Below are 23,118 nucleotides of genomic sequence, written 5' to 3'. Positions count from 1 at the left end.
ATGATGTAAAGTATTTACCAATCGAGTGGTGATTAAGATGATCAAGATATTTCTTCTGTGAGATCAAGTTTTTAAAGTCAGACTCTATAAGGACAACACCTAATTTCAAGCGGCATTTTGTGGATCCCTAATGATCTCTAGTCAAGTAATCTTTGATGGTGGGGTCTATCAAGAATCCTTGTCAATCCCCATTAGTATGTAGAAGTCAAGTATCATATGAAGTATTGAATCAATGATGAATCAAGTAATGAATTTTAAAACTTCAAAGATTTTGAAAGAGAGGAAGTGTGAAAGATCGCTTGGTATATGTCTAGTTGATCAAAATATTATAAAGATATTAGAGTAACTCTTAGAATACTAAGGAAATATACACATTCACCTAAAAGTGTTTTTAACTTCTCTAAATATGTTAAACACCTTAAAATCTATAGAGGAACCGTCAAGGTACTTGTGGGATTAATCAGGGATGTTCTTGATAATTTAGGAAGCTTATATACACTGCCTAATTGATTAAGGTTCTTAACCAATCAATTAAAGCAAGGTATAAAACCTCTTAATCGATTAAGAACACTCCTAATCGAATAAGACACTAGCTATGGTAGGTTTTCTTTTTTGGGAACCATAGTTCCGTATTTGGAAGTTCATAATCAATTAACCATATGGCTTAATCGATTATGACATTTAAAGGCCCGTGAATCTTTTTTTCTTTTTGTGCAAGATTGTTCACGTATAAATAAAGGGTCTTCTTCACTTTCAAAACACAACAAAAAACATGTTTTTATATGCTTTCTCACTTTCTACTCTCTTTTTTTTCATTTCTTTCTTTTTCACTAAATTGCCTTAGTGCTTTGAGAGTGAAAAATATCAGTGAGGTTTTTGTTTATTCTGGTGTTGGGGTATTCTTGTAATTCACACAACAAGACTTTGTCTCTTGTGTAATATCTTCTGTGAGAAATTGTTGTTTGGTTTGTGAGTTAAGTCAATAAAAGTTCTCGTTTGATTTGTCAGATTGTCCGTTAAAATCTCTTGTTTGGTTGGTGGAATTGTCCGTTTGAATCTCTATTAGGTTGTTGAGTTCAGTTTGGTGTAAAAGTTTTGTTTGGTTATGAGAGTGTACTGGTATAAAGTATTATTTTTTTGCTTGAAAAATAATCATTGTAAAACTCATGTTTGATTATAAGAAGGTTCATGGATATAACATGTGAAAAAGGAATATGTCGAGTAGTTTGGTCGAACTTCTATAAATATTTAGTGTAATTCTCCCAACTCATATATATCTTTATATTTTTACTGTTTATTTATTATTGTTGTACATGTGGTTCCATATTTTCTTTATTCTGATTTTTTTCTGTTCCGCTATTTATTTTTTGTTTGACTTACAGAATTATTCTAAATAATTATATATATTAAAAAAATTAATAATATTTTTCAAACCTCCATAATTTACTTCCCTCTTATATTTAGAATCATTTGTCCGACGATCATTATTTGTTTGGATCTATAATTCTAACTCATTAAATAAAGTATCATAACAAATTCATTGTGAAATTGTGAACCTTTTGAATGAATAATTCTACAAAATAATTTATATATTCTTCTATTAATATTTTTGTATATTATTTTTACTTAGTTTTTTTACCAATACATAGTGAAAGGTAGATCTTTATAAACATTTGGTAATGTTTTTTTTAATCTTGGAGCATCTCTAGTTTGATCTTATAGTATTTCTAATGCATATACTTAACATGATATATATATATATATATATATATATATATATATATATATATATATATATATATATATATATATATATATATATATATATATATATATATATATATATATATATATATATATATATATATATATATATATATATATATATATATCTATATATATATATATATATATATATATATATATATATATATATATATATATATATATATCTATATATATATATATATATATATATATATATATATATATATATAGTTAGAGAATATGTCACATATAAGAATGATTTTGAAAGTGGAGAATGTATGCTTATGTTTTTATGCGTAATATTATTATCATGCTTGTCTTTATGTTCCCTTGTTGCCTTAAAATATGTTCTTAACTTAATTTATTATAACATTTGTTTTAAATGATAAATTCTTTTGTAAAAAAGAATTAAAATTATATTATAATATTAGTAAATCACTGTTATTTTTATTATACTCTTAAATAATTATTTATTTATTTTTTAATTTCTTTCTCTCTATTAGTAATAAAGAAGAAGAATTTGGTATAATAGCTTATAATATTTTTTCTTCATATTAATTTAATTATGTTTCTTATTATACCTGCAAGTGAAAAGAATCCATTATAATTGAATATTAAAGAGGAAGGCAGTATACTTGAGTGAAGTATTATAATCTAATTAAAAATAGTGTACTAGTATTGTTAATTTGATTATTTAATTAATAAAATATGGTTGATATAATTAATTATTAATTAATTATATTTTAATATATTATTATTAAATATTAATTATTAATTAATTATTTTATTGAGCTTTGTGTTTAAGAGATCGTAGTAATTGTTAAATCATTTAAACTAAATGAGAAATCATTACTATCAATCATTTAACTATGGTTAGATCTTATTAAATAATTAATCCACTCTAAAAACTCTAAACAGTTTTTATTATTTTTTATTATTCTTTAATTAAATAATACACATGATATAATTTATATCTATTTGATTCAATATGACTTCCCTTTTTATTTTTTATATTACTACTGTTCTAGATATTTGTAAAAATAAATTATCAATAGTATAAAATAATTTTTTTCTGTCAGGCTTCATAATTTCACGTGCATTAATGTGTTCCTCCATCTCACGAGAGGACATGTCATTTCTCATTTAATTCTCACATTGTATTCACAAGAAAATGTGCTTATTCTAGAGGAACCACGTTAGCCATTAAAGATGATACGTTTGCAGTTTGTCAAATAAGGGAAAGAGAGTTCTGTCTCTACTATTTCTTGACCCATTTGTGACACTAAATTTCTTTGCATTTATTATCCTATTTACTTTTTGGGGTTACATTGGGTTGGGAACACCAACTCTTTAATACTAACATTGATTGGTGCATAAAACAAAAAAATTGACCAAGTTGGGTCATTAGATGAAAATTTGTGCAACCATGCATGTGAGAAGAAATGAAAGTTTCACCTAACTTATTGATGTTTAGTAGAGTAGGTGAGTTGATTAGAACATGAATAAATTAAAAAGGGTTAAGTCCAAGTCATAAAAGCTAAAGTTGGTTGGGATTGATTGAGTAAGCTATATAAGTGAAATTTCCCCTAGATAAAGCAAAAGCCAAAAGCTATATATTGCACTAACGTGACATCTTGTATTGTATATATCACCAATAAGCAATACACACAAAATTTGCTAGGGTTAGCTTAGCAAATCTTGTAGATTTGTACTTCATGTGTATTGCTTTGTAATTATCAGAAAATAACAAGTTAAAATATAAATAAAATGAAACTGTTTTATTATTCATTGCAGCATATGTGAAACAATTTTACTGCTTTAAATAATTAATTTCAATTTTAAAACTTTTAATCAAGCTTAACATTAAAAGACTGAAACCATTGCCTAACCCCTCAATAATTTTATTTTTTTTATATTTTAATTGTAGGTTCTATTAAAATATCATATAGGGTTATAAACTTTTTAAATGTAAATTTGAGTGTATGAAAATATTCCTACGCCCTTTTTCACACAAAATATTTATATAGTAACTATTTTGTATGAAAAATGACGTAGATTTATAAACAGTACGCGAATAATATATAAAAGTGAATGTAAACAATATTTATGAATAATACACGTGAATAGTGATTTGAAGTAGTGAAAAAATTGATTAATGAAGTGACAAAGTTGATTGACAAACATCCATATATTAAAAATAATTGTTAGTTAATAAAAAATAAAAATTTATTAATAAAATTATAAAATTGATTAATAAACGTTCAGATATTAAAAATAATTTTAAACAACTACAAAAATTAATTAATATAAATTATAAAATTGATTAATAAAATTAAAAATTAATTAATAAATATTTAAATAATAAAAAGTTAATAATAAAAATATTTTTTTATGTTTTTTTAAAATAATATATTATTGTTCACCGGTATAGATGTACATTGTATTAGAATAATATTTTTCTAAAATGATATTTCCTCCGACCAGGCAGATAATTAGTGTAGGTGTGGAAGTACACATCATCCCGTGGTAGCCAATTTAGATGTTCACTTGTATATTTGGTTATCTTCAAACTATAAAAAATTATCATTTATTTTTCAAATTTAGTTGCTTATGACACATTTGACAGGTTAAACAATAACTCTTGCACATCCGAAACAAATAAGATGATCTTGATTTCCAAAGAATGTAAGAGATCTCCATTTAAATACCTAACACAAAGTTTGATCACGTGGTAGTAACCATAGAAGAGTCGAAGGATTTGTCAAAACTGACAAAGGAAGAGCTTCAAGGGACGCTTGAATCTCATGAACAAAGAATGACTGAAAGAGTTGCAGGAAAGTCGAAGAGTGATATGGGTTTGCATGCGCAATCAACAAAAGAAAGGAAAGGCAAAGTAAGCTGGAATGGCAACAAAGGCAGATGAGGCTACAACGATTCGATTGGTCAAAATCAACCAGAAGGAAACTGGTCGAATAAGAGAAAACCTTGGAACCAAGGCAACCAAATAGGTGGTGGTCAAAAGTCAGACAAGAATCACATTCAGTGTTACAATTGTTAGAAGCATAGTCATTATTCTAGTGATTGTCCAGAAAAGAAGAAGAATCAAGAAACTTATGCAAAAGCTGGCGAAACATGAAGAAGAAGAGATGTTGCTGATGGTTACAACGAGAGATGAAGAGAGATTTAAGGACCAATGGTACTTGGACTCAGGATGCTCATTACACATGTCTGGAAGGAAAGATTGGTTTGTCAATGTAAAATCCTCAATGAAGAACATGGTGAAATTTGCAAATGACAACACTCTAGCAGCTGAAGGTGTTGGTGATGTTCTGATTTTGAGGAAAGATGGCAAGAGGTCAGTAATTTCAAATGTATTGTACATGCCAAGCATGAAGATCAATTTGCTCAGCATAAGGAAGTTAGTCAAAAAGAACTACAAGGCGTCGATCGGAGACAAGATGATGAGAGTTCTCGATTAAAATGGAAGGTTGATCTTGAAGGCTCTAATGTCTCAAAATAGAACCTTCAAGATTTAGCTAAATGTGATGGAGCATAAGTTCCTTGCAACAACAGCCAACAAAGACGAATGGATATGGAATTATAGACTTGGCCATCTCAATTTCAAATACATCAGAGATTTGAAGAGAAGAAATATGGTTTCAGGATTACCAAAAATCGACATTCCAAACGAAGTGTGTGAATAATGTGTGCAGGTGAAGCAACACAAGAACAACTTTAGTAAGGATGTAGGAAGCAGGTCGAAGGCAATTCTTGAAGTCATATACTCTGATGTATGTGGTCATATCCAGGTGCATTCGATTGGAGGTAACAAATACTTTGTTACATTCATAGATGATTTCATTCAAAAATTTATGGGCTTACACGATCAAAAAGAAAAGTGAAGTGATCGAGGTATTTGCCAAGTTTAAATCTATGGCCGAAAGACAAAGCGGTCGAAAGATCAAGATTCTGAGGACTGATGGTGGTGGAGAATATGTGTCGAAAGACTTCGACGCATTATGTGTGAAAGAAGGGATTGTGTTTGAGGTGGTGCCACCCTACACTTCACATCAGAATGGAGTCACAAAAAGGAAGAATAGAACCATCATGAATATGGTGAGAAATATGTTGAAAGGCAAGCATCTACCCAAAGAATTATCGGGAGAAGTTGTGTCGACTGCAACATATATCCTGAACAGATGTCCGATGAAGAAGCTAGAAGGAATCACGCTAGAAGAATGTTGGTATGGCGTCAAGCCTAGCTTGAGTCATCTGAAGGTGTTTGGATCTATAGCACAAGGACTTATGTCAGATCAGTTGAGAAGAAAAATTGACGACAAGTCAAGTCAGATGATCCTGATAGGATATCATTCGACTGGAGGATACAAGTTGTTCGACCCAGTGAACAAGCAAGTGGTGATCAGCAGGGACGTGATCATAGATGAGCTTAAGGAATGAGATTGGACTGAGAATGTTAAGAATGATTAGGTGAGAATCTTATGTGATGAACCAGCTAGTGAAGTCAAAAGAGAAGTTCGACAAGAAGTTAGAGGTGAAGCAGGCCCAAGCAGACCTCAAAGAACAAGACACATGCCTGCAAGGTTGCAAGAATGTGTGATTACATCAGATGATATGGTCAATAAAAAAGGTGAGCTAATACACTATGTTTTCTACGTAGATGTCGAACCAATCAATGTAGCTGAGGCATTGAAAGATTCAAAGTGGGTGAAAGCAATGAACGAAAAACTGAAGTCAATAGAAGTTAACAACACTTAGTCACTTGTCGAATTTCCCCAAAACAAGAAGGCAATCGATGTGAAATGGGTATACATCTTGTATTGTATATATCACCAATAAGCAATACACACAAGATTTACTAGGGTTAGCTTAGCAAGTTTTGTAGATTTGTGTTTCATGTGTATTACTTTGTAATTATCAGAAAATAACAGGTTAAAATATAAATAAAATGAAACTATTTTATTATTCATTGCAGCATATGTGAAACAATTTTACTTCTTTAAATAATTAATTTTCATTTTAAACCTTTTAATCAAGCTTAACATTAAAAGACTGAAACCATTGCCTAACCCCTCAATGAATTTTGGATTGTTTTCTATATTTTAATTATAGTTTCTATTAAAATATCATATAAGGTTACAAACCTTTTAAATGTAAGTTTGAGTGTATGAAAATATTTCTACACCTTATATCGTATATATTCTTTATCGTATTTATACGATAAACATTCTATTTTTTAAATAAAAAATATATTTATAAATAATATACGAACAATACATAAAAATACACATGAACAGTGTCTATAAATAAACACGTGAATAGTGATTTGAAATAATGAAAATAAATTGGTTAATCAAGTGACGAAGTTGATTAATAAACATTCAGATATTACAAATAATTTTTAATTAATAAAAAATGAAAATTTGTTAATGAAACTATAAAATTGATTAATAAAAATTCAGATATTAAAAATAATTTTAAACAACCATCAAAATTGATTAATATAAATTATGAAATTGGTTAATAAAATTATAAAATTAATTAATAAACGTTTAAATAATAAAAAATTAATAATAACAATTTTTTTAATATTTTAAAAATAATATATTATTATAATATATTATTGTTCACCATATTAAAATACGGCATAAATGTATATTATGTAGGAATAATATTTTTCTAAAATGATATTTCCTCCAACCAAGCCGGTGTGGAAGTACATATCATCCGGTAGTAGCCAATTTAGATGTTCACTTATATATTTTGTTATCATCAAACTATAAGAAATGATCATTTATTTTTCAATTTTAGTTGCTTATAACACATTTGACAGGTTAAACAACTCACCATGACATACCTATTCTCTTGCACATCCGAAACAAATAAGATGATCTTGGATTTCCAAAGAATGTAAGAGATCTCCATTTAAATACCTAACACAAAGACAACCAAACCTTTCTATTAGGATTATAAAAGTGTCTAGTCCTTTTATATACTTTTTATAATAAAAATTGTAATAATTGAGATCAAAATCAAACTCCCACTTAGTTTTAAGTCTAGATACAAACCAAAACCATGTCATTGTTTTGACACTTTCAACAACTACATCAATCTCTCATGCAACTCCTTTGAATAATATTGTTGAATTATAATTCCTTGTGTTGAAGCAGATTGTTCGACAAAAGTAAGAAAGTGTCGAACACTTAGTGTGTCGAGTTGTACTAGTGTATTGAAGTGTCTAAGCATGTAGAGTCAGCAAAAGAAGCATGAGAAATTCTGGAGAAGTCGTTTAGAGGCGGGGAGAAGGTGAAAGATGTGAGGTTACAAACTCACAAAAGGACGTATGAATTTCTTCAGATGGAAGACAATGAAAGCATAAATGATTTCTTCACTAAGGTTATGAAATTGGTGAGTCAAATCAAGTTATATGGAGAAATGTTGACATCAAGATCTGTTGTTCGAAAGATCTTTAGGTCGTTGGCTCCAAAGTTTGACCACGTGGTAGTAGCCATAGAAGAGTCGAAGGATTTGTCAAAACTGACAAAGGAAGAGCTTCAAGGGATGCTTGAATCTCATGAACAAAGAATGACTGAAAGAGTTGCAGGAAAGTCGAAGAGTGATATGGCTTTGTAGGCGCAATCAGCAAAAAAAAAGGAAATGCAAAGTATGTTGAAAGGAAGAATAGAACAATCATGAATATGGTGAGAAGTATATTGAAAGGAAAGCATCTATCCAAAGAATTATGGGGAGAAGCTGTGTCGATTGCAACATATATCCTGAATAGATGTTCGATGAAGAAGCTAGAAGGAATCACGCCAGAAGAATGTTGATATGGTGTCAATCCTAACTTGAGTCATCTGAAGGTGTTTGGATCTATAACACAAGGACTTGTGCCAGATCAGTTGAGAAGAAAACTTGATGACAAGTCAAGTAAGATGATTCTGATAGGATATCACTTGACTGGAGGATACAAGTTGTTCGACCCAGTAAACAAGCATGTGGTGATCAGCAGGGACGTGATCATAGATGAGCTTAAGGAATGAGATTGGACTGAGAATGTTAAGATGGATTCAGTCAGAATCTTATGTGATGAACTAACTAGTGAAGTCGAAAGAGAAGTTCTACAAGAAGTCAGAGGTGAAGCAGGCCCAAGAAGACCTCAAAGAACAAGACACGTGCTTGCAAGGTTACAAGAATGTGTGATTACATCAAATGATGTGGTCAATGAATAAGGTAAGTTGGTACACTATGCTTTCTATGCAGATGTCGAACTAGTCAATGCAGTTGAGACATTGAAAGATTCGAAGTGGGTGAAAGCAATGAACGAAGAACTGAAGTCAATCGAAGTCAACAAAACTTGGTCACTTGTCGAATTTCCCCAAGACAAGAAGGCAATCGATGTGAAATGGGTATACAAGGTGAAGTTGAATCCTAAAGGAGAAGTGACTCGACACAAGGCGAGACTTGCAGCGAAAAGATTTCTTCAGAAAGAAGGAATCAACTTCAACGAAGTTTTTGCACCTGTTTCTAGGATCAAAACAATCAGGTTGGTTGGTTGTCTTACAAACATGAACAACTGGAAGATGTGCCAGATGGATATGAAATATGAATTATTTAATAACCCCTTAGAATAAGAAGTTTATGTTGCACAACCAGCTAGGTTTGTGAAACAAGGCGAAGAAAGAAAGGTGTACAGGCTGCATAAAGCCTTGTACGGACTTAGACAAGCTCTAAGAGCTTGGAACATAAAGATAGATGGATTTCTAAGGGAGAAGAAATTTGTGAAGTACAAAATTGAACATGAAGTATATTTAAGAAGAAGAAAGAGCGAATTGCTTATACTATATCTCTATGTCAATGACTTATTGATAACAAGTAGCTGCAAGAAGGAGATCAAAGACTTCAAAGGTGATCTCAACAAGGAATTCGAAATGTCAGATCTAGGTTACATATCATACTTCCTTGGCATCAAATTCTACAAGAGTGGTAGAGGTTTGATGATGCATCAAAGAAGCTATGTAGGTGAAATACTCAAGAGATTTGAGATGCAAGATTGCAACCTAACTTCGACACCAACTGAGCCCAGATTACAACTGTCGAAAGATTCAGATGATGTCGACCCAACCCAATATAAAAGACTTATTGGGTCACTTCGATACCTTTGTCACACAAGGCCTGACTTAGCATACAGTGTAGGCATGGTGAGTAGATTCATGTATAAGCCAAATGTATCACATCTAGCAACGACGAAGAGGATACTAAGGTATCTAAAAGGAACTCTCGACTATGACATTTTGTTTCCTGCAACTGATGAAGGAAAATAATTCAAATTAGTGTGATACACCGACTCAAGTTGGTGTAGTGATGTTGAGGATCGAAAATCCACAGTTGGTTATGTGTTTATACTAGGTGGTGCACCAGTTTCTTGGAGTTCGAGAAAGGAACCAGTAGTGGCATTATCGTCGTGCGAAGAAGAATAAATAGATGTTTCCCTTTGTGCATGTCAAGCAACGTGGATGGTGAATCTGGTCGAAGAGATAACAACAAAGAGTCATGAAGCAATTACCATGAAGATCGACAATATGTCATCTATCAATTTGGCGAAGAATCCGGTAGCACATGATAGAAGAAAGCACATAGAAATGAGGTTCCATTATCTTCGAGAGCAGTTAGCAGATGGGAAGATGAATGTGGAACACTGCAGAATTGGGAATCAGATTGCAGACATCATGACAAATGGAGTGTAGGTCAAAGTGTTTAGAAGACTAAGAGCAATGATGAATGTAGATAGCTTAAACACAATGAATTAGGTGGTGTGCTGAATTGTAATTCCTTGTGTCAAAGCAGGTTGCTCGACAGAAGAAAGGAATTGTCTAGTCACCTAGTGTGTCGAGTTGTACTAGTGTGTCGAAGTGTTGAAACATGTTGCTTCACACAAGATTTCGACTTAGGCCTATTTTTAGTAGTGTTAACTATTTTGGGCTTTGACTTAGAGAGTAAGTTAACCTAAATCTATAAATAGAAGGAGTAACCCTTATTCTTGTAATGTTGTATTCATAACATTGTGTTCATAGGATTTTGCAGTTGCAAAGTGAATAAAGAAGTTTTCCACAGGTTATGGGCAAAGAGAAACTCTGCAGAAAATATTCTTCTTCTCCATCATTCTTTTCTTTCTCAATTGTTGTTCTCTTTTTTATTGTTATTATGTGGGTGATAACAATCTTGTTCATCAAGATTGAAAGAAATTCTACATAGGTTGTGGTGGGTTTCCAACAAATACTTCATTCCTCTTCAACCATAGACACCACCAAGAAGTTAACCAAATAATTATCTTCAAGTTTCTTGGAACCTTTCCTTTCATAAATTTTCTAAACGGCAGGAAATGTTAAGTTCCTATTAATTTTGTGATCCTTACTACCCCCATCCACTTGGACACCTTCTTCCACACCATTGTTGCAAGCGGACATAGGTGTTATAGTTGTAATTCAAATTCAGTTTCATTTGTTTTTAATTTGATTTGCATTTGAATTTAATTTAATTTGGGTTTGGCTAAAGTTTAATTTCAGTTTGTAATAGAATTTTCATTGTAACCATTTTTGCATCTGAGAGTAAAAGTTAATTACCGAATCTCTCTCTCTCTCTCTCTCTCTCTATCTATCTATATATATATATATATATATATATATATATATATATATATATATATATATATATATATATATATATATATATATATATATATATATATATATATATATATATATATATATATATATATATATCTCCCACCATCTTATTCATTCTTGTGCACCAACAATTGATATATAGAGCTCCTAGTTCAGATTCAAGAACGGGAAACACGAGTGTACGTGAGGCGTATGTGATTGATTCTACTCATGCAATTCACAGTGAATTTGCACAAGAACGAAGGTGAATAGCGGAAACGGTAGCTTGGACACAAAGCTTCCAATATTTGATGGAAAGAATAGGAATCAGTGGATGATTCATATGCGTGTGTTATTTACTACTCAAGATGTTCTTGATCTCGTCAATGACGGTTACATGGCGGTTATAGCACATGCAACTTAAGCATAGAGAAACGTGCATAGAGAAGCGAGGAAGAAGGATCAGAAGACGTTATATATCCATCAGTATATAGATACAAATGTGTTTGAGAAAATCTTTGATTCAACGACGACGAAGAATGTGTGGGACATACTGGTACAGTGTTATGACAGTGATGCATCACTGAAGAAGGTGGAACTTCAGTCTCTATGTAAGAAGTATGAGAATCTCAACATGAAGAACAATGAGAAAGTACCTAATTACATCTCTAGAGTGATTTTGATCGCAAATAGGATGAAAATTTATGGAGAAACTCTTTCTGAAAAAGTAATCATTGAAAAGATACTGAGATCACTTACTCCTCGGTTTGATTACATTGTTGTAGCAATTGAACACTCTAAGGACCTCAGTACCATGAGAATTAAAAATATGCATAATAGTATAAACACACAAGAGTTGTGTCTGACTGAGAGAAATTCTGAAAGAGAGGTAGAGCAGACTCTGAAAGCGTCTTTTGTTAAGAAGAATCAGAAGCAGTCTTGGTCAGAGGTCAAGAAGAGACATGGTGGTGGTTATCAGAAGTTAGAAGCCTCCAACTCTGATGAGGAGAAACATCATAAGGGAAATGAGAAGTTTGACAAGAAAAGGGTTCAATGCTACTGTTGTAAGAAGTTTGGCCATTTTGCAGCTGACTGTTGGTCAACCAAGGAAAGGAAATCAGAATAAGCAAACATAGTCAGAGGAGACTTTGATGATGAATCTGTACTATTTATGGCTTCTAAATCTGATGGTGAATATTTGGTATACTGGTGGTATATAGGCACTGGATGCTCAAATAGCCTAACTTGAAACAAAAAATGGCTAATTAATTTTGACTCTAGAAAGAGGATAAAGATTAGATGTGTTGATGATAAGTATCTAAATATTGAAGGAATGAGAAATGTCAAAGTCAGAGTGAAGAATGAAAAAACTGTTAATTTATGATTGAGTTCAGAAGAAAGACATGGGTATCACTCATCAAGTCTAAACATGAGGTGTTTGTTGAGTTTCAGAAGTTCAAGGTGAAGGATGAAAACCGAAGTGGTCTCGTTACCAAGCTACTTTAAGGATTCTGAGGTATATTAAGGGGGCTCTGAAGTATGGATTTTTGTTCCCTTCTAGTGAAAAGACTAACTTAGAGCTGATGTGTTACTTAGACTCTGATTGGTGTGGAGACAGAGTTTACAGAAAAAGTAATTCTAGATATTTGTTTAAGTATTTGAGAAGTCTTATTTCTTGATGTTCCAAGAAGCAACCAGCTGTTGCTTTGTCAACCCGTGAAGTAGAATATATTGCAGGTGTTATGGCTGCATGTCAAGCTATTTGACTTTTGAATTTACTGCAGGATCTGAATATCAAGGTAAACAAGCCTCTGAAGATGATGATTGATAACAAGTCTACAATCAATCTTGTCAAGAATCCAATGCTGCATGGGAAAAGAAAGCATATTGAGACTAAGTATCATTTTCTGAGAAGTCAAATTCATAATGGAGTACTAGAGTTATGCATTGTAGCATCCAGAAGCAACTGACAAATGTTTTGACAAAAGCGATCAAGACTGATCATTTTTCCACTTATGGGATAAAATTGGTGTTATTAATTTTGATTAGTTAAATTCTGAATTAAGGGATAATGTTGAAGGGTACTCCAATATTTTAGTATTTAGCCTACATGGCATTATTATTTGTGCATATATAGTATTGTAGTTGTCAACAATTATATCTACTGAATATATAGTGCAGTGTGTGTGCAACCATTTTATTGTAACTGTTTTAGTAGAGTAGTGGAAATTTGTTATTATCTCTTCTCTCTTCTTCCATCTTCATCTTCTTCATCTTGTGCACCAACAAAGAAGCTGAATGTTAATCAAATCATGTAACTTGATAACAACAACAACAAAATCATGTAACTCTTGGGTTAAATTAGAAAATCTTATATGTTTTACGTTTGGTGTATTGCTTTGAAATTAATAAAGAAAAATGAATAATAAGTAAAATAGACAAAAAGAAATTGTTGTATTATTAATGAGTTTAGTTTAAGTATCATAACATAACTCATACTAGCATGTATTCACCTGATTTCATCTCGATTTTGACAGAAAAAATCCGTTTTGACTGAATTTGAGTCTGAATTTGGATTATCTTCGCTTATAGAATATGACAACGGGTCGGATAATGAAGATATTAATACTCACCCCGAACCATCCCCCGAACATGATCCATTTATTTTATTATGTATTTTATTATTTAAGTTTGATAATTTGAAATATTAAATATGTTATCAATGTTTTAATATTTTGATTTGTATTTGATATTTCAAATATTTGGAATGTATGTATGAAATTTTCTGAGATTGTTTTATTTTAACGTTTGTAATGTAATTTGATTTTGAAAAAATAAATATTTTATTAAAATAAATTGATTTATCTAAATAGATTGTAGAAGGACGCGGATATCCAAATCCATTTAAGTTTTAATTCTTCATCTTCATTAAAGAACGGAGCGGAAAATAAAAATTATTAAATTTTAAATTATAAATGCATCATTTCAATTCATAGACATGATTTTTAAAATGATTAAAATTAAAATTAAATACATCTAATAATTTAACGGTTCTGATTAATTTATGTAAAACTTTTTTCATAATAAAGGAGTGCATCGATTAAATTCTAAATAAATTACTCATAATATTTTAAAAGAATCTAAAATAGTGAATGCATGTATTGATTAAATTCTAAACAAATATTTTATAATATTTTAATTGAATTAAATGAGTGTTCTTTATTGATCCAAAATTTAATATCTAAAGATAATATTTATTTATATTTATATATTGATATAAACAATTTATTAGTATTTATAAATTTACAACTTAGAAAAAATTTAAATAAATTATTTAAAATATTTTAAAAAATCTATAAAGACAAACAACAGAAATCATTGCTTAAATATAAGAGATTAATTAAAATACACTGACAGTGTAAAAGGATTTTACATTGTCAGTTAATCATAAACGTCAAATATTAAAAGAAGTTTGACTTTTATTTTAAAAATCTTTAAAGTAATACAAACGGATGATGGTGATGAATCGACGGTGTAAAACTTTTTACACTGACAGTGTATAGTAATTAATCTCTAAATATAAATGCATTTGCATGTAATAAATAAAATAAGGCTTAAATATGTCAATTGTCTATTCATGTATATTCATTGAATTCTTGGTTTTCATATATATATATATATATATATATATATATATATATATATATATATATATATATATATATATATATATATTAATTCTTTTTGATATTAGTAATAAATTGATGCTTTAAAAACTCAAGTGTCACCTTATGGATGTTTTGATATTCAGAAATTATTTTCTTTACAAATATAGAAACAGAAATTAAAAACATGCTATGAAAAATATATTTTTTAAAGATTTTTAAATAACGTATCTTATTGTGTCCCCAACTATCAGTTAAGCTCAAACTAAAAAAAAACTTCACTAAATAAGTAGTTTTAAATTTAATTGGGTTTTTAAAAATGAATAGTATAAACCCATTTTCTATGAAGAACCACTTATTTCTAAGATTATTAGAAAATGAAATCTAACAAAAACCTTTTGTGTTTGACAAAGAGCATCTTATAAATTTTAGAACATAGAGCGTGTTTTGAAGCCACTTAATTCTAGAATCCAAACAATTTCAATATATCTCATGCTCAGAAATTGAAACTCATGTTTACCATATTTCCTATCATTTTTTCAAACCATACTAAAAGCCTCTTTACAACATGAAGTTTGTGTTTCAAACGACAATTAAATCATCTATGAACTTCATACACATGACTTTTGTATAATTAAAATGTAACATGGCTTCTATCATTTTTGTATAAGTCTGGTGGAACATAAATTCCACAGAAAGGTGTTATAGTCCCAATTGGTTGAAAACATTTCTAAAAACATGTTGCATTTACTGGCGTATAAAAAATGTCGAGTGGAGGGAATGCTACAGATGATGACTACATGTGTCCACTACATGACATGAAGTAGAATTTAACATCGAATAAGCTTGCATCTTCCATTTATTATAGGATTGTTTTAGAGCTTAATGGTTGAGCTATTATCCAAAGTATCATTGTACAAATTGTTCAATTGCTCTTCTTTTTCTTGTTCCTTTCTAGATCAGTCGCATAGTCACTTTCATAGGCATGGGAGGCAGCTCATCCTCTTTAGTTTCATTTGCCTCTTCTTTATTGTCACTTTCATATTGAGAACCATCATTTCTATTTTCATTTTCTTCTTCTGAAATTTCTTCATTTCCATTAGCCACATTAGTCTCAATGATATTTTTATCATTGCTTTCATCAATGTAACATTATTGGTTGACCCCGCTGTCTTCCTCTGATGTTGCTTGCCCTGATTCCAACCTTTAGACTCTTCAAAGACAATGTTTCTTATAACCATGATTTTATTCTCAACTAGATCATAAAGCTTGTAAGCTTTGGACTCATCGCTCATTCCTATGCACACACATGATACTCTTGACATCTAACTTCTTTCTTTGTCCATCTGGAATACCGCTAAGCAGCCGAATACTCTAAAATGATGCACATCAGGTTTTAGATCACTCCATATTTCTTCTTAAGTGATATCATCATTCACACCCAATGTAATATTCTATTGAGCACATAGGTAGCCCATTTAGATGCTTCAGGAAATAATCTATTTGGCATACTTCTTCCAATCAACATGCTTCTAATCTAGAGATGAGCAAAAATATGGTTAACCAAACTATGTTATTAAACTGAATTGAATTGCATCATAGAATAATTCAACTACTTGAATGATTAATGAACTGAACCATATAATTCAAACAATTCTAATTCAGTTTAAAACCGGTTCATAATCAGTTTTCTTTTATAAACTGCTTTAATTATATAAATAATTTTTTTTATAAAAAGAAGAAGAAGAATTAATGAGAGTGAAAAAAAAATATGGAAATTAAAAAATATTTGTAATTATGAAAACTAAAAAATATTTTATTGAAAATTAAAAATAAAATTAAAAAAATATATAGTTTTTTAGAAAAAAAATCTAAAAAGAAATATTTTGTATTCCATAAAATAAAAAGTACTTTTTATTCATTAAAAATATAATTTAATATAAAATAAAATAAAAAATTATTGTTTTTTGAAATAGAAATATTCTAGAAAAAGAAATTTTGAAAAATAAAAATTTCGGAATTTGTAATGAAATTTTTTCCCCAAAATTTTAAATTTTATTATTCTGAAACTTTTTCTATTGAAAAAAAATATAATTTTATATTTTTCCAAAAAAAAAACTTTGAAAAATATTTATTCTGAATATTTTCTCCCGAAAAATTAAAATTAAAATAATTTTTTGACAGAAATTTTTAAAAAATTTATTCCGATTTTTTTTCTTTTTTTTCACAAAAATAAAAAATTTAAATTAATTATTTTTATAAAATTAAAAAAGTTGATTTTAAAAGAGTTCAAATTATAAAAATTGATTTTAAAAGAGTTCAAATTATAAAATTGATTTATACTTGCAAATTAGTTATAAACTAGTTTATAAACACAAAATGGTTATAAACTAATTTTATACTGAATTGAAACCATTTTAGCAGTTAACTGTATTTTTTTTATAATGGTTATTAGAAACTGAACTGAACTATAAATATGATTTGGTTCCGTGCAGTTCATAAATCATGAACACCCCTATTCTAATCATATTCATTAGATTCCTATTCTTTCTTTCTGACATTCCAATTTTTTTTTTGGAGTGTAGGGTAGTCACTTGCCTTTTGATCCCATGAAAGCTGTAAAAATAATTAAATTTAATATATGTAAATTCACCTCCTCTATCTGTTCTAAGACATAAGATATGGTGACCTAATTCTTTTTCCACCAAGGCCTTAAATATTTGGAAAATATCAAGTGCACCACCTTTTTTATGCTAAAATAAATCCAAGTCATTCTACTAAAGTCATATTAGAAGGTTATGAAGTACATCTTTCCATCATTAGATTCAGGTTTGATATGCCAACACACATCTGAGGGATGAGTTCAAGCTTTATATTGGTTCTTCACGATGCTTTCTCGAAAATATCTTCTCTTTGTTGTTTTTTCATTATTCAGTCAGTGCAAGTCTTTTTCACTTCTTTCAGTTCATGTAGCTTTTTCACCATTTCCTTTTTTATCAAAGTATTCAGGTCTTTGAAACAAAAATGGCCATATCTGTAATGCCATAGTTGTGTGTCATCTTCTCTTGCAGCTTTTAGGAACATGGGAATGGTAACATGAGATTATATGATAAACATTCTATTAGATCACATATAGTTCCTTTGGAAGGTTTTTTTCTCTAGGAAGGGCCCCAATAATGGAAGCAATGTAGTGTCGTTTCTCTTTTCGATATTCCACTTCCTCGTTATTATTATCTTTCCTCCCCTTTTTTCCGCTTAGAGCCTCAATAGGTTTCTTCGGGGAACACCTTCTCTTGGAAAGAGAGTTATTTCTTCTTTGGTTACTCATCTCGTCCCATGTGACCTTTCTTTCGATATTGATCGTCTCTTCGTCCTCCTTCTCAGGTATACCTAGTGAGCTATCCTTTTATATCAATTCTTTAATTGCATTCTTTAGTTAGATGCATTTATTAGTGTCATGGTTGTGACTTTTGTGGAAACAAAGCAATTTTGACTTATCTATCCTAGCTGACTCTCTAACCGAATACGGGTTCCTAATCTCGGCTTCTTTGAACTCACTATTTGTGTATTCTCACAAATTTTTATCCCTCGACGTGTTTAAAGGTTTGTATATATAAAAAATGGCTCGAGGTCCTCGGTCTCTGTAATTTTTGCGATGATTACTATCTTTTTCTAGTGCTTGACCATATCTTGGGTTTCTCTTTCCCCGAGTCTTCTTTTCATCCAAGAGCGCTTCTTCATAGTTGATAAAGGGTTAGTCCCTATTCAGTAGGTTACTTAAGCTTTATGCTCATTCCATCCCCAGATTTTCTAAGAACATCATTCAAACTACACTCTCTTTTTCAATTACCCATTTTAATATGTCATTTGTACCTCAAACTTCCACTGCTACCTTGGAAAACGGTAGTATTAAATGATTTAATCCATGGACCAAATTAAATAATTTAATTGATTAAATAATGATTTAATCTATTAAGGCACTCCAAAAGGCAACAATATAATCCTTAAAAGGAAACCCTAAATGGCTATATGTTTTAATCGATTAAAAGTGTTTCTGATTAATTATGAACTCATTTTCCTTGCACTAGTTGACTGACTATGTCCATAATCATTTAGGTAGTGTAAAAACTACCCATATTGATTATAAATACTTATTAATCACCCCACACCAGCCTTGATAGATTTTCAAGAGATTTTGAGATGTGGAATATGTTTTAAGAAACTTGTGTGTGAAGGGGGGGGGGGGGCGTGTGCGTGTGAGTGTGTGAGTGAGTGTGTGTGTGTGTGTGTGTGTGTGTGTGAGAGAGAGAGAGAGAGAGAGAGAGAGAGAGAGAGATTACCTTTGTATCTTGATAATTACTCTAATACCTTTTGAATATATTGATCACTCAAATACATAACCAAACAAGCTTTAACACTCCATCTCTTTCAGAAACTTAAAGCTTTAAGTTCCTCTACTTGATTTATCATTGATTTGGTACTTCATCTGGAACTTTATTCTTTTAATCATGATACTTGATATAATATTATTGATAGACACCATCATCATAGGTTGCTTAACTAGAGATTATCAGGGACACCATCGAACATCATTTTACATTATGTGTTATCAACATCAAAAGCATATTCTCCACCAAGGTAGATGTACTTGTAAGCACATCGATCCATATTCTTCACCTATTTATTATGATAACATATCTCTCTGAGAGGTGAAGAAACATAAAACACGGGTAAAATATTGAAGTGGTTAAACACCCCCTCATAAGTATAGAGAGTATACTTTACTTCCTATTGAGGTAATACTTCTACCTCTTTGGAATTGTCAAAAAGGAGGGAAACAAAAGATATATAAATAGCACAAACACATATACCACATTTAAAATGAATCAGTTACATGATAAATAGGTGTAAAAAAAAGCACAAAGAGAGGCACAAATAAGTAGGATATAAGATCATACTTCTCCCCATGATGGACGACATGTTTATTGAGAAGCTTGTTGCATTGGAGCCCGGTATGCATGCTCAACATGGCTGCTCCAATCTAATATCCTCTTTGTCTTGGAGATTATAATTCCTCGATCTATAATCTTTTGATGGCTTGTGACTCTTGAAAATAATCACAAGATTTAAAGTTGGCATAATAATAAGTCTTGGCCAATATTCTATATAAACTTCCCCTTTAAATATCTTTCGTAGACAGACTTAAACACACACTTAGTAGAAAAATAAGTATAATGAAGATGTGACAATTCAACACATGTTAGAAGATTAACTGGAGTTTTTTGAGTTCATTCTCTATCAAGTGACCTACCTTTTACCAAATTATGGGTAAGCTTTAAAGTAATTTTTTCTTTGAGTCAAACTCAATTTTATTTGAATCTCTCTAACTTGAGATGCAATTTTGGAATCTATTGATAACACTGAAATTTACCGTATTTTCGACTTCGATTTCACATGCATTCTAGTTGTTTTATTGTTATTTTGTTGTGTTATTGCTATGTTTTCCTTTGTTTTCAGGTTATTACTTTAATCGGAGCCCCGATCGAGAAAAGGAGTGAAAAAGAGCTAAAAACCCTAAAATTCAGCATTTTGCACTCGTGGCCTACCCCATGGCTGGCGCCACAAACTCTGCCATGACGTGTCCAAGCTCAACTTCCCTCAACTGCCACGTTCCCCACTACTTCCACTAAGGCGCCTCAAAATGGCCTTGTGGCGGGCGCCACAAAAGGAAAAGTTTTCCCTCCCATTTTCAAGTTGAAGGGCATCCTTGTCATTTCCATCTTTTTACTTGCTTATAAATAGAAACTCGAAATCACTTTTACAATCATCCAAACTTAGAGCAGAGGAAAACTCAGAGCAACTTTGTTTCACTTAGGCATATATTCAGTATTATAAAGTGGTAATCGCTTCGCATTAGAGTGTTACCACAATTGTGTAATCAAGTCTGCGATAGAGTTTGTAATCGAGTTTGGAGCACTTCGGAAGGAAGTTAATCCTGCCGCCATTTTCATTTCCGCTTTGCAATTTACTCAACCCTCCGATTGGAGCAGGTTTTTATTACTTGTCTTTATCTTATTTGTTTTCCCGCACTCGCTTTACTTTATTTATTCTCGCACTCGCTTTACTTTATTTATTTCTCGCACTCGCTTTACTTTATTTATTTCTCGCACTCGCTTTAAATTATTTATTTCTCGCACTCACTTTAAATTATTTATTTCCTTGCACTCGCTTTAAATTATTTACTTTCCGCACTCGCACTACTTTTATTTACTTTCCGCACTCGCACTACTTTTATTTACTTTCCGCACTCGCACTACTTTTATTTACTTTAATGCACTTTTACTTTACCATGTCTAACTAAATCTATAAGGTTAGAATGTAAGGATCGTAATTGAACCGATAATCCGTACAATTGTTCGTAGAAACACTTAAAGGCTATTTTAACTTTCAACTTAAGTTTTCCCGCACTTCAATTCCGTTGGGTAAGATCGAAAGCCGTCCAACGTCTTTTTAAACTTAATTGTTTTTAACTATTTCAAAAACAGCGAAAGCGCTTTATTTAGTTCATTAGGAGTTTTTAACTTAAGAAGAAAAGAGATTTTAAAACTATTTTCGGACGCGTTAATAAGTTTAGAGTCTGGTTCGTGAGAACCTCTTTTGGTTAAGAAATCCAGGTTATAATACTTTTCAACTTAGTCAACATACTATATTTCTTAAAAATAGGTTTACTACTCTAACGCAATGCGCGCCTTTTTATAAGTGACAATAAGAGGGTTTGATTAGGGAGTACAACTCGGTTCTGAATACGCGAAAGCGACAGTTCCCGTTAAATTAGTTCTTTTCAAAGTAGGGAACACTGCCCATAAGTAGCTCTATTAGCAAGTACTTGGATTATTAATTGATTACGTGAATTACATTCGACCCTGTCTTTATTAATTAAATTTATTTCAATACTTTACTTTTCATCGCACACTCTAAAAACACCTATTTTGATTGCCTTTGATAAACACCATAACAATAGATAACGATAGATTGACACTTGGTCTCTGTGGATTCGACAATCTTTTATATTACTCTGACGCGTTCGTATACTTGCGAAACACCGCATCAAGTTTTTGGCGCCGTTGCCGGGGACCAATTTCGTCAAATTTCATTTCCCTGTTGTTATATCGTTTAGACTTAGGCTATTTCCCGCCGGTCAATGCGAAGAATTCACAGCACCGGAAGTTTAAGCTTAGTATACCCTCTGGCGGAACCTGAACGTTACGCTCGCGCACGTTTATTCTTTCATAGAATTAAGAGAGCTATGGCCGAAAATCAAAACCAAAGACCTCTTAAGGACTTCGCTCAACCATCTAATGAAGAACCTAGTTCTAGTATAGTAAACCCAACCATCCCAGCTAATAATTTTGAACTTAAACCATCCCTGTTGCAACTAGTGCAACAAAGACAATTCGCGGGTCTCGCTACTGAGAACCCAAACCAACATTTAAAAGTATTTCTTCAATTAGCAGACACTTTTAAAACCAATGGAGCTTCTCCTGAGGCAATACGTTTAAGATTATTTCCTTTTTCCCTCAGAGATAAAGCCCTATCATGGTTAGATTCCCTTCCACCCAATTCCATTACGACTTGGGATAACCTTAGAAGAGTTTTTCTTGCTAGATATTTTCCCCCGATTAAGACCGCCGTTCTTCGAAACCATATAACTAGATTTACCCAAAACCAAGGAGAATCGTTGTTCGAAGCTTGGGAGAGATATAAAGAGTTGTTACGAGCATGCCCACATCATGGTTTAGAAAATTGGTTAATCATTCAAACCTTCTATAATGGACTTCACTATAACACCAAGATGACCATCGATGCTGCCGCAGGCGGTGCTCTGATGAACAAACCTTACCCTGAAGCTAGTGCCCTCATCGAAGATATGGCTCAAAAGCATCAATCATGGGGAGTCGAACGAGCGACAGTTGAGAAAAAGGATGCCCAAGGAGGAATGCATG

At 31.3% G+C, this 23,118-nt stretch overlaps 1 non-coding gene across 1 annotated transcript; it reads right to left on the bottom strand.

Moving 5' to 3' along the window:
* Positions 1 to 22,805: 22,805 nt before the first annotated feature.
* LOC127117190 (small nucleolar RNA R71) lies at positions 22,806 to 22,912 on the bottom strand. The gene has a single exon (XR_007801948.1). It is a non-coding gene; the product is annotated as a small nucleolar RNA R71 (small nucleolar RNA).
* Positions 22,913 to 23,118: the final 206 nt, after the last annotated feature.

The sequence above is a fragment of the Lathyrus oleraceus genome, chromosome 1, assembly GCF_024323335.1.
Source record: "Lathyrus oleraceus cultivar Zhongwan6 chromosome 1, CAAS_Psat_ZW6_1.0, whole genome shotgun sequence".
NCBI lineage: Eukaryota > Viridiplantae > Streptophyta > Magnoliopsida > Fabales > Fabaceae > Lathyrus > Lathyrus oleraceus.
The sequence above is the reverse complement of the archived record's forward strand: the minus strand, read 5'-3'. Positions and strand labels throughout refer to the sequence as shown.